Source organism: Littorina saxatilis, linkage group LG17 (genome assembly GCF_037325665.1).
Source record: "Littorina saxatilis isolate snail1 linkage group LG17, US_GU_Lsax_2.0, whole genome shotgun sequence".
NCBI lineage: Eukaryota > Metazoa > Mollusca > Gastropoda > Littorinimorpha > Littorinidae > Littorina > Littorina saxatilis.
This window is the reverse complement of record NC_090261.1, coordinates 13,970,247-13,981,780: the sequence shown is the minus strand read 5'-3', so window position 1 is coordinate 13,981,780 and position 11,534 is coordinate 13,970,247. Positions and strand designations below refer to the sequence as shown.

At 43.2% G+C, this 11,534-nt stretch overlaps 1 protein-coding gene across 1 annotated transcript in view; it reads left to right on the top strand.

Annotated features, from left to right (window-relative positions):
* The first annotated feature begins 4,961 nt into the window (after nucleotides 1–4,961).
* LOC138953924 (uncharacterized protein CXorf65 homolog) overlaps nucleotides 4,962–11,534 on the top strand; it is a 21,098-nt gene continuing 14,525 nt past the window's right edge. Inside the window, exon 1 of the mRNA XM_070325915.1 lies at nucleotides 4,962–5,116. The gene's annotated coding sequence lies outside the window, so the exon portion shown is untranslated. The remainder of the gene's footprint in view (nucleotides 5,117–11,534) is intronic.

Below are 11,534 nucleotides of genomic sequence, written 5' to 3'. Positions count from 1 at the left end.
AGAAATGTCTTGCAAACTACATGTGCTATTGTTTGGTGTCGATAACCTTTTTTTCGGATACATAACTGACCATGACTGCGGTCTATGTCAGTAAGGCGCTATTCCACCGCGGCCGCCTTTCGATCCCTGAACTTTTGTTTTCAGGGGACCGACAATTAAATGCCAGCTAGAAAGAAAGGCATACATGTACTTGAAACAATTAACGTCGGCAATTGCAGGTCTGTGACAGCCTGGAGCTTTTAGCACCTGGTTGTCACCATTTGCTGATCGCAAAGTGCAAGAATTACACAGGCACAAGCTTACATACGCAGAAACATATGTATGCACTATACAGTCATGGATAATATGCACGCACATGCAATGTCACGCTTGCCTACCCATACCGGTCTAGCACGCAAGCAAGCACGCACGCGCACGCATGCACTCCACAAACGCGCATGTACACGCACACACACACACACACACACACACACACACATACACACACATACACAAACACGCACGCACACACACACACATACACACACACACACACACACACACACACACACACATACACACACACACTGACATGTCCTGATGAGGATATACGCTCCGCTGCTTAATTCAGTCAGAGTTCATAATAGCAGACAAAACCGAAATGACCAGTCCAACTATTGCAAGTGAAAATATAAATAATGGGCATGCGTGCAATGAATTACATGCAGCAGAGCATGCATAACACGCCGGGCACTGCGGGCTTTTGACCAACCACTGAGAAATCAGCTTAAAGCGGTATTCCCGTGGACTGTTTGTGCACCCAGCAGAAACAACATGTGCGACTTGTAAACGTCAGTCAAACCTGGCTTGGCGACCACCTCTCGTTAACGACCACCTGTCCACAGTGACAGTGCCAAACGACTCCAAACGAGTGTTTGCATGGTAGGCCTATTTAATTCCCCCTGTCATAGCGACCACCTGTCTGGAACAACCACTTTTGGTCGGTCCCTGGGGTGGTCGTTATACACAGGTTCCACTGTATCACACTTTTCCCTCTAAATAGTTAGATTTGGAGTTTTGGAACATGAGTTATACGGAAACCTGCTTTCAAACTAAAGTCAATTACTGTTCAAAATAAACTCTCGCTGGTGAAAGCAGAAACGATGGGTTCCATTTGGTAACTATCGCGTGTATTTCTAAATGCACCCACTATTTGAAGCAGTTCCAGCAAGAGATTTGCGGGATGTGTTTTGAAAACTGACGGAATATCGGTGCAATATCAACACTTGTTCGGTTCAAGAATCAAGTCAACGCTCGTTACGAGAAGCTGAAACGAAGCGTACGAGTGTACATACTGTATTTCCAAGTAGGTCTACTTCCACGGTTTGAAGTAATGTCACAAGAGGTTTTTTTCTTCTTTATGAAATTTTACATGAGAGTTCCTGGGTATGATATCCACAGCTATTCTTTTCATGTTTTCGATAAATGTCTTTGATGACGTCATATCCGGCTTTTTGTAAAAGTTGAGGCGGCACTGTCACACCCTCATTTTTCAATCAAATTGATCGACATTTTTGTAAAGCAATCTTCGACGAAGGCCGGACTTCGGTATTGCATTTCAGCTTGGTGGCTTAAAAATTAATTAATGACTTTGGTCATTAAAAATCTGAAAATTGTAATTAAAATTATTTTTTTATAAAACGATCCAAAATTACTTTTATTTTATTTGTCATCATGTTCTGATTCCAAAAACATATAAATATGTTATATTCGGATTTAAAACAAGCTCTGAAAATTAAAAATATAAAAATTATGATCAAAATTAAATTTCCGACATCGATTTAAAAACAATTTCATCTTATTCCTTGTCGGTTCCTGATTCCAAAAACATATAGATATGATATGTTTGGATTAAAAACACGCTCAGAAAGTTGAAACGAGGAGAGGTACAGAAAAGTGTGCTATGCAGCACAGCGAAACCATTACCGCGCTAAACAGGCTCGTCAGTTTCACTGCGTCAGTTTTGCACGAGCGGCGGACTACGGTCATTGTCAAAAAATGCAGTGCGTTCAGTTTTATTCTGTGAGTTCCACAGCTTGACTAAATGTTGATATTTCGCCTCACGCGACTTGTTATTTGTTGTTTTAATTGTTGTTTTTGTGGTTGTTAGGGGGGAGGGTGTGCTTCAAAACTTAAGAGAATAACGGTTCAAAGAGAAAGCTTGTCCATCACAGAACTCTCACAAGAAAAATGTTCATTCAAAATGAACAGCGTCGATGCAATGTCCACCAAAGATTTATTTTGGGAAGTGTTAAAGGTTAGGGTCAAAAGTTTAATGAATTGCATGTTGTGCTGGATATATAAATTGTTTATTTCAGTCAATGCTTGATTCATAAGTACATTTTTCAGCATGGTGCATCTACAGGAGGGTGCTCCAACAATGATGCATAGTGCCAACATTTAGCGCAAACTTTTCACAACAGTGCATTATTACCACAAAGCGCATACAGCGATTATATAGTAGCAAGTTGCACTAAACATTTGAACAAAATGCATTTTGTTCAAATGTTAACAGCACAGCACCAAGTTTTGCATAAGTGCACAACAGCACTGACCATTTCACAAAAGTGCATTACAGCTGTGACAATTTTACAAAAGTGCATTGACCATTTCAGGCAGATGGCTAACATGCAGATTTCGCTTTTGTCTGTCTTTCTTTGAAAAGTAGGCATGTTCAAGATCGATGAAGTCATGAGCAATTGGGTTAGATGACAGAAAAGATTCAAAAACGTCAGATTCAGTTAGATGACAGAAAAGATTCAAAAACGTCAGATTCAGTGTTTTGGGCACTGTTGAACAGGAACATTCTCTCCTGTTCAACAAATGTGGGTTCAATTCAAAAGCAACATTGTCACAGATAGGCTAGTGTTACATTTCTGTAAAGTTTCAAAAACATCTTCCATGTTTTGGTTACTGTTGAACAGAGGCATATTTTCCTGTTCAAAAAAGTCTGACACAAATTGTCGTAGTTGTGGGTTAAGGTTCGATCTATACTGTCCTTCAAACGAGTCGTAGAACCGTCATTGTCACAGATAGTGTTACATTTCTGTTTTACATTCAAACGAGTCGTAGAAGTAGTAGTACATTTGCGTTTGGTTGTTTTTTCTTTTAGATTCCTGTCACTCATACTAGCAGTATTGATTGAGGTACATAAATCTGTTGATGTACAGGGATGACTTGTTTGTAATGAATCCTTGTTTCCTCCACATTGAGTTTGCATTGCAGTTGGACAGAAATGAACAGGTGTTAATTGATAAACACATTGATAATGGCTTTTGAGAAAATCAATCAATTCTGCAAAGGAATTAACTTGATGACATCAAAACTGCAGCGCCATTTGAAGAATGGTTACCATTTCTGTTTCTTTGATGGGAATCAAACAAATAAAAACATTGACTATCCAAGTTACCATGAATGGCAATAGTTGACTCCTGAAAAGTAGCAAGGATATAATTTGAGACGATAAACGCCTGATGCAATCCCTCCTCAAGGTCAGTCAACTCAAAACCTTCATCATTCGCAACATCAGTAGGCAACACAGCGGGATTCGTATGTCCAGAAATCATGTCGAAAAAATATTACATTTCAAAAGCATGTCCAACCACAGTTGTTGGCAAGTGTTCGTGTCCGAAGTAGCCTTCAGTGTGTGTATATGTATTCATGTGACAGAGAACGTGACCTCATTGTTCAATCCTCTCTCTCTCTTCTTTCTCATTCGAACGCACACACGCTAGAACGTAGCCTACGCACGCATGCACGCGCACGCACGCACACACACACACACACACACCCCGCTGACGCACACGGCAAACCACGCACACACACACTGACTGTCGGCAAGCATCTCTTTTTGTTTTCTTTACCTTTGTTTATTGTGTTTTCGATATTTGTGTTTATTTTTTGCTTGACTTATCTGTTTTATTTTAATGTTTGCTATCCACATCGTGTGATAAATGTTTCTTCTCAGTCTCCGAGTCAGTTTAGTTTCTGCACGCCGCTTTGGTACTCCTTGTTTTTCTAACTGGTGTTTTGTGCGCGACTGATTTGCGGATTTATTTTTATTCCTTTCATATGCAGTTGAAGTGTTGTGGGTGTTATTGTCTGTATATGCTATGTTGCGTCTGTGTATGCCTACAAGAATTTTGGGTGTAATGTGCCTGTGGTCTGCTCGCAGTCGAGCACAGAAAACATGGCGGCGCCCTGCAGGCAAATTCGTGGAAAGTCTTCCCGACCGCAGATACCAGCGTCGTCCGCGACGCTGGAAAAACCCAGAGTCTGTCATTGGGCCACTTACGTAAGAAAGGGCCCATTATTTAAATGAATAAGGGAAGTAACACCCCACATAGACACATCAGTAAGTCAGAGCCATGCGGAACCTGTCTACAGTTATAGCGCTGACTCCCCTTGGTTATTTGATCTTATAAATAATTACTATGCATTCGTGGTCTGCCTTACTTAGTTATTCTATCATTCTAACGCCGTAAGCCGAAAGACTACCACCATTACAAGCATGATCGTCTGCCTTACGGCTCTGCAATACTGAACAGTCTTACCGCCCATTTCAGACCCCTCCCCCCCCCCCCACCCGAAAAAAAACCCACAAAACAAGAACACCCAACACACAAAAACAAAAAAACAAAAATACAAAACAAAAAAACCATGAGAAACTCTTAAAGGTCTTAAAAAGGGGGAGTTTTAAAATGAAGGAACATTCACAGACGTCCTACCCAGCACATCGATCTGGATAAAAATAACTAAGAGTCCTGGTGGGAGGGGGGGGGGGGGGGTGTCGTGGAACGGAGGTCATTCTATACAAGTGTCTTGGACAACATAAGCACTTCTAATTGCGGGCAAATGTCCCTTTAAATACCGCAAGGGCTCGTTCCTACTTAGGTACACACACACAATTAGGATAGGCCCGCTGGATACACTCTCTGCATTCCGGTGGGCATGATATCGTTATTAAATCTTACACAAGGTCGGATCATCATTGAACTCTCTGTGACGATGGAGTAGTGTTTTGCCAGTTCTGACTGAGAAGTGAAAAGTACAGTTGAGAGTGACAACTACAGTACAGGTGAGTCAAAAATGCGTTTCTATGTGTCTGTCCGTCCGTCTGTCCTTTCTGTGTCTATGTGAGTGTGTGTGTGTGTGTCGGTGTGCGATCAGTGATTTGTGTAGGATACTACCAGCCGTCTTGCGGTTGAGGACAGTGGAACCGCCCTATTAAGATTTCTCGATTTAACACTTCCCCCTCTTTAAAGACCTTGCTTTTTACATTTAGTCAAGTTTTGACTAAATGTTTTAACATAGATGGGGAATCGAGACGAGGGTCGTGGTGTATGTGTGTGTGTGTGTGTGTGTGTGTGTGTGTGTGTGTGTGTGTGTGTGTGTGTGTGTGTGTGTGTGTGTGTAGAGCGATTCAGAGTAAACTACTGGACCGATCTTTATGAAATTTTACATTAGAGTTCCTGGGTATGATATCCCCAGACGTTTTTTTCATGTTTTCGATAAATGTCTTTGATGACGTCATATCCGGCTTTTTGTAAAAGTTGAGGCGGCACTGTCACACCCTCATTTTTCAATCAAATTGATTGACATTTTTGTAAAGCAATCTTCGACGAAGGCTGGACTTCGGTATTGCATTTCAGTTTGGTGGCTTAAAAATTAATTAATGACTTTGGTCATTAAAAATTTGTAAATTGTAAATATTTTTTTTTTTTATATACATATAAAACGATCCAAATTTACGTTCATCTTATTCTTTATTATTTCCTGATTCCAAAAACATATAAATATGTCTGAAAATTAAAAATATAAAAATTATGATCAAAATTAAATTTCCGAAATCGATTTAAACACAATTTCATCTTATTCCTTGTCGGTTCCTGATTCCAAAAACATAATATGATATGTTTGGATTAAAAACACGCTCAGAAAGTTAAAACGAGGAGAGGTACAGAAAAGCGTGCTATGCAGCACAGCGAAACCACTACCGCGCTAAACAGGCTCGTCAGTTTCACTGCGTTTTGCACGAGCGGCGGACTACGGTCATTGTCAAAAAATGCAGTGCGTTCAGTTTTATTCTGTGAGTTCCACAGCTTGACTAAATGTAGTAATTTCGCCTTACGCGACTTGTTCAGATTGAAATTAGACTCCTTTCTTTTTAACTCATTGTCTCCCAGGTACGGATATATCCGTACCCACTCATATGGCTCTATCTGACCAGGTACGGCTATATTCTCTCAGACTGTTAGCTTCAGTTGCTTCCTGTAACGCGAGTCGATCTAACGCCTGCATTCCAGCGTGTTGATACACACCCCAGTTACTAGTGTTAAGACCTGATTATCTCAGATGTTTGGTGGTCTTAAAGGGAATGTTCCACTGTAAAGGGTTCGTGATTCCTTGGTTGGCTTCAGATCACAACATCTCCAAAGTGTAACTGAACACGCGTCGTCTTTCTCGACGTCCTTTGTTTTTCTGTCTTTATATTTTATAATGTAGTAGAGTAAGTCAAAGCAACAACAAAAGGCGTAGGCTGAAAAAATCTTGTTTTGATCAAGACAGTCATTTTTGCTGCATAATTACTTATTTTGCGACCTCTAATAATATTGTGTAAATCCGTAGACTGCATTGTACAACCGTCGTGTTTTAAGAAAGGGATAGGCCCGAGTTATACCTATCATGCGATCAAAGCAAGCTCACTTTGGTTACGGGAATGCTAAATAGAGATCCCTACTTTGGTTTAGTTACAGGGTATTGGGAAGAATATAATTAGGGCGTTTGTGTAATTAGCACTACACTTTGAGCCGTTTGTTGATCCTTTGGTGAGAATTGGACACGCGGTGGTTCGACTTTAAGTCGTTTTCTTTGTAGTAACAGAAGTCGGTTTCGCGCTTTCTTTTTCCTTCCCTTCTTCGTTTTCGTCTTTAGTTTTGTCGAGACATCACTTAACACCTATTTACACATATGCGCACAACATCCATCCACATTGCGCACACTCTAAGACTTAACCCTGGTAGTAACAGTTCCAACATTTATTGAACTGATATATATATATACACATGTGTATCCACACATCAACAAACTCCCCTGACTGGGGTTCAAAATTCCACTCGCAACAAACTTGCTGCTGCACATTCACTTCAAGCAAAAAACCTTTTTGGGGAGCTTAAAGACACAGTCCTTCCCCTGAAAACAGTTGTTTTTACTATATCAGATCTGGTCAGGCTTTTACATAGAATGAAACCATCCATCCACTCGGACACATAGACAAAATCAACATCGTGACTGCTTCCTGGGGAGAGTGGGATTTTATTGATGAGTTTTTTAAATTGACACTAGTGGCCTTTAAGAAATCAAGTTAGTTCATTGAAAAAATAATCTACCCTGCACAGAAAGCATGCACTCCGGCTGTTACTTTGTTTTATTGTGTTTAAATTGGAGGGATGGCCTTATCAACGTAAAAAAACAAACCCGGTACGGTTGGCCTAGTGGTAAGGCGTCCGCCCTGTGATCGGGAGGTCGTGGGTTCGAACCCCGGCCGGGTCATACCTAAGACTTTAAAATTGGCAATCTAGTGGCTGCTCCGCCTGGCGTCTGGCATTATGGGGTTAGTGCTAGGACTGGTTGGTCCGGTGTCAGAATAATGTGTATGGGTGAGATATGAAGCCTGTGCTGCGACTTCTGTCTTGTGTGTGGCGCACGTTATATGTCAAAGCAGCACCGCCCTGATATGGCCCTTCGTGGTCGGCTGGGCGTTAAGCAAACAAACAAACAAAATCAACGTAAAACCCTGACCATATTTTAAATGGTGAGTCGAATATTTTACACGAGAAGATCTGTGCCTTTATTAAATACACGCAAAAAACGCGTGTGAAACTAGGTCTGCCTTGAACTGAAGAATTATAATTGGAAGTCCCTGTGGCTTTGTTAACTTATCACACCTGAAGAGGTTTTTGCATAGTAATGTATTTTTGTCGTGTAACATAAAGACGCCTAGTAGGGCTTCCACCTGATATATCTGTCAATAGGACGACAATAGGATTAAGTCACAAAGTGCAATTGTAGAATTGCAATTGTAACCTGGTGTTAAGAATGGCAGGAGAGATGTATCATTAAAATGCATTGGTATGTATATCGGTCCTTACTTCGTTGCTTTCTTGCGCTGACCACGAATTCCTGTTAGAACTTCTCTGTATTCCAAGCACCCCCCCCCCCCCCCCTCACCAGGCACACACAATCCAACCCTTAATCTTTCATACACAGCAGACGAAATTAATTTCAGGTCTGCTTTAGTTGAACTTGGACTGGTTTCGAGTTCTTTGCTTGCAAGGAAAGTAGTCATTTCGTAATCAGTATGCGGACAATAATACTGGACAAAATATAGGGAACAACAGCTTTCATTTCTTTGGCAGTAAAAGGAAGACATTTTGAAGTGTCCCCAGCAAGGGTCACGTTTGGAAAAGCTGTTTGAAGGGTCGACTGCTATGCTGAGAGTTGACTGCAGGCACCAACACTAGTCTGCAGCCATAGCACCGTCTTAGTGTCAGCCCTTTTAAGTTGTCGAGAAGGGTACTGAGGTACTTTCGTTGAATGTGTTTCGCTGATGTGCATCGGACGTGTGCCTTCTTCCTCTTCAGCGTTTGCCGTTTCAGTGTAAAAATATATGTGGCGGTTTTTGTTTTTCTGTTTTTTTTAAAGTTTTTTTTTAGTTCCCGTCACATGGGCAGACACGTGCCGTCTTGGAGGCATGGGTCATGCGTTCTGTTGATGCGTATTCACGCCATCAGTCACATTGAGTCTCTTACTGTTGATACATATATATGCGATCCTTAACGTGCGCAACGATCATTACTGTTTCCTGCGCACTCGAAGGCTGTGGTGCATAGAAAATTGATATGCACAAAAAATTTCAGTTTCTGCCGCAACAGTGGATTGAACTCGATACGCTAAATCACTAGACCGATGTCATAGGGTGTATGTGACTTCAGAAAACTGTAGCCGCAGTGCGCGTGCACGCTCTTTGTAATATTCTCACATTATTTGCTACATTCACTTCCTAAGTTTCTCCTTCCCCGTCCACCGAGTTCGAACCCCGCCTGTGAGCAGCCGCCCGACCCTAAAACATTCCCCACCCGCTGTAAGGGCGCGCCAGGTTTTACGCCACTTCAGCACTTAGAATAATGTTTACTCTCACCCAATAATTAGACTGGTAATCACCCGCTTAGGTCTCGCTCCTATCGTCTTATCGCGGCCAGGCTTTTGTCGGCTTGGCTGGCCGAGACCTTTGAAAGTTTTGTCGTCTGCAATCACGATCGTCTGATTAAGTCTCCCTCACACCCGGCCGTTTTGATAAGGTTGCTGGCTGAATGGTGAGAGGTTGTGAACTGTGTGTGCTTGAGTTAAGATCTCTGCAAATGAAGTGTTTTTCTTTGAGTTCAAAGACTGGAATGGTGACGATTGCGCGAATGGAGTAAGGGAGGGGGGTGGGGTGGGGTGTTGGTGGGGTGGTAGTGGGATCGACCTTGTTGGCAGAATTTGGCTCTACTGTTGGATATTTCTTACTGGCGGCGAAGACGTTACCATCTATAGTGCATGAGTTAAGATGTCTGAAAATGAAGTGTTTTTGTTTGAGTCAAAGACTAAAAGGGGGAGATTGCACAGAGGGGGTATGGGAGGGGAGTCGGGTTGGGTATAGTAGGGGGAGGAGGCTTGTTGGCTGAAATATGGCAATATTGTTAGATCTTCCTTACTGTCAAAGACGGTAACATCTATAGTAGGTATGCATCTTTTGGTTGGAAATATTAATTATGGTTGGATGTGACTGTGGTGTCCACATTAAATAGTGAGTGTCGAAAAAGGACGAATAATATCAACCGAGGCGTAAGCTGATTAAAGGTTTTATTCAAAAAATAATTTTTGGTCAGATGCATCTGTGTGGGACAACACTATATTTATAAATTCACGTGATTGAACAGGTGAAAAACTCTGTGCGCTACTGTCACACGCCTGCAGAGTACTTTCATGCTTGCCGACAAACAAATCAGTCTTTGGGTGGTAGGTATTCCATAGATCTTGAATAACCTTTGAGAACTCTGTAGGTTTAACGGCCCACCTATGGCTCAGCAGGAGAAACGATAATCCAGCTTTTAAATGTCCATATTGAAAAGTCCTCTGACACACTTACACGATATATACTGTTCAAAAAAAGAAACGCATAGCTTGTAATATTTGGTTAATTTAGTTATATGGCTACAAGGATATCCACCAAACTGCAGAAAATGTTTATCTGGTCGTCGACCTTTCGTCCATTGCCACAAGTGAGCTCTGCACGTGACGCATGCGTTATCAGTGGCTACAATGTCAAAATTGCTCATTTGGCATGACCACTCGTCATGCTTCAGTGTAATCTCGTGAAACTCGGGTAATATTGAGCTCTCACCATGTCTTCCAAAACCCATAAAAGCGGATTGTTCGCCACAAAGAAATCAGACGACAATTCAGCGACGAAAGATGGCCCGATTGAGCAGAGAAGACCGCCAAATTGCATTGGGTCGTTTACAAGCAGGCCAAAGTCAAAGTGCAATCGCCAGGCACTTCCACGTGTCCCAGAGCACCATCAGTAGACTGTGGGTCAGGTTTCAAGCCACTGGCTCCGTTGCTGACTTGCCACGAGCGGGAAGACCAAGGGCGACAACTGCTGCTCACGACCGCTTCATACGGCTCCGCCACCTCCGGAATCGTTTCCTGTCGGCCTCATCTTCTGTCCAGGCTCTCCCCGGGCCACACCGATTATCGGACCAGACCGTGCGGAACCGCCTGCATGAAGCTGGTTTGAGAGCTCGCAGACCTCACAGAGGAGCTGTCCTCACCCGCCGCCATCGCCAGAACCGAGTGCAGTGGGGCAACCAGCACCTTCGCTGGACCGTCCGGAATCACTGGAGACACGTGTGGTTCAGCGACGAGTCCTACTTCCTGCTCCAGCGACATGATGGTCGGAGGAGGGTCTACCGGAGAGTAAACGAACGTTACGTGCCCAACTGTGTGGATGAGGCACCCGTTCATGGTGGTGGAGGCGTCATGGTGTGGGGGGCGATCAATACCGCTGGAAGGAGCACCCTGGTGCACGTCCAAGGGCGCATAACTGCCCAGCGATACGTGGAGGAAATTCTGCGCCCACACGCCCTTCCTCTTCTGGCTGACCAGGATGCCATATTCCAGCAGGACAACGCTCGCCCGCACACAGCACGACTCACCACCCAGTTCCTCACCGACCACCATGTCCAGGTGCTTCCCTGGCCATCCATGTCGCCAGACATGAACCCGATAGAACACCTCTGGGATGAATTGGACAGACGTGTGCGCAGGCGAGAAGAAGCGCCGGCAAATCACCGCGATCTATTGCAGGCACTTCAGGAGGAGTGGGACACCATCCCACAGCAAGATATCCGGCATCTGATCCAGTCCATGCCCAGAAGGTGCCGGGCAGTTGT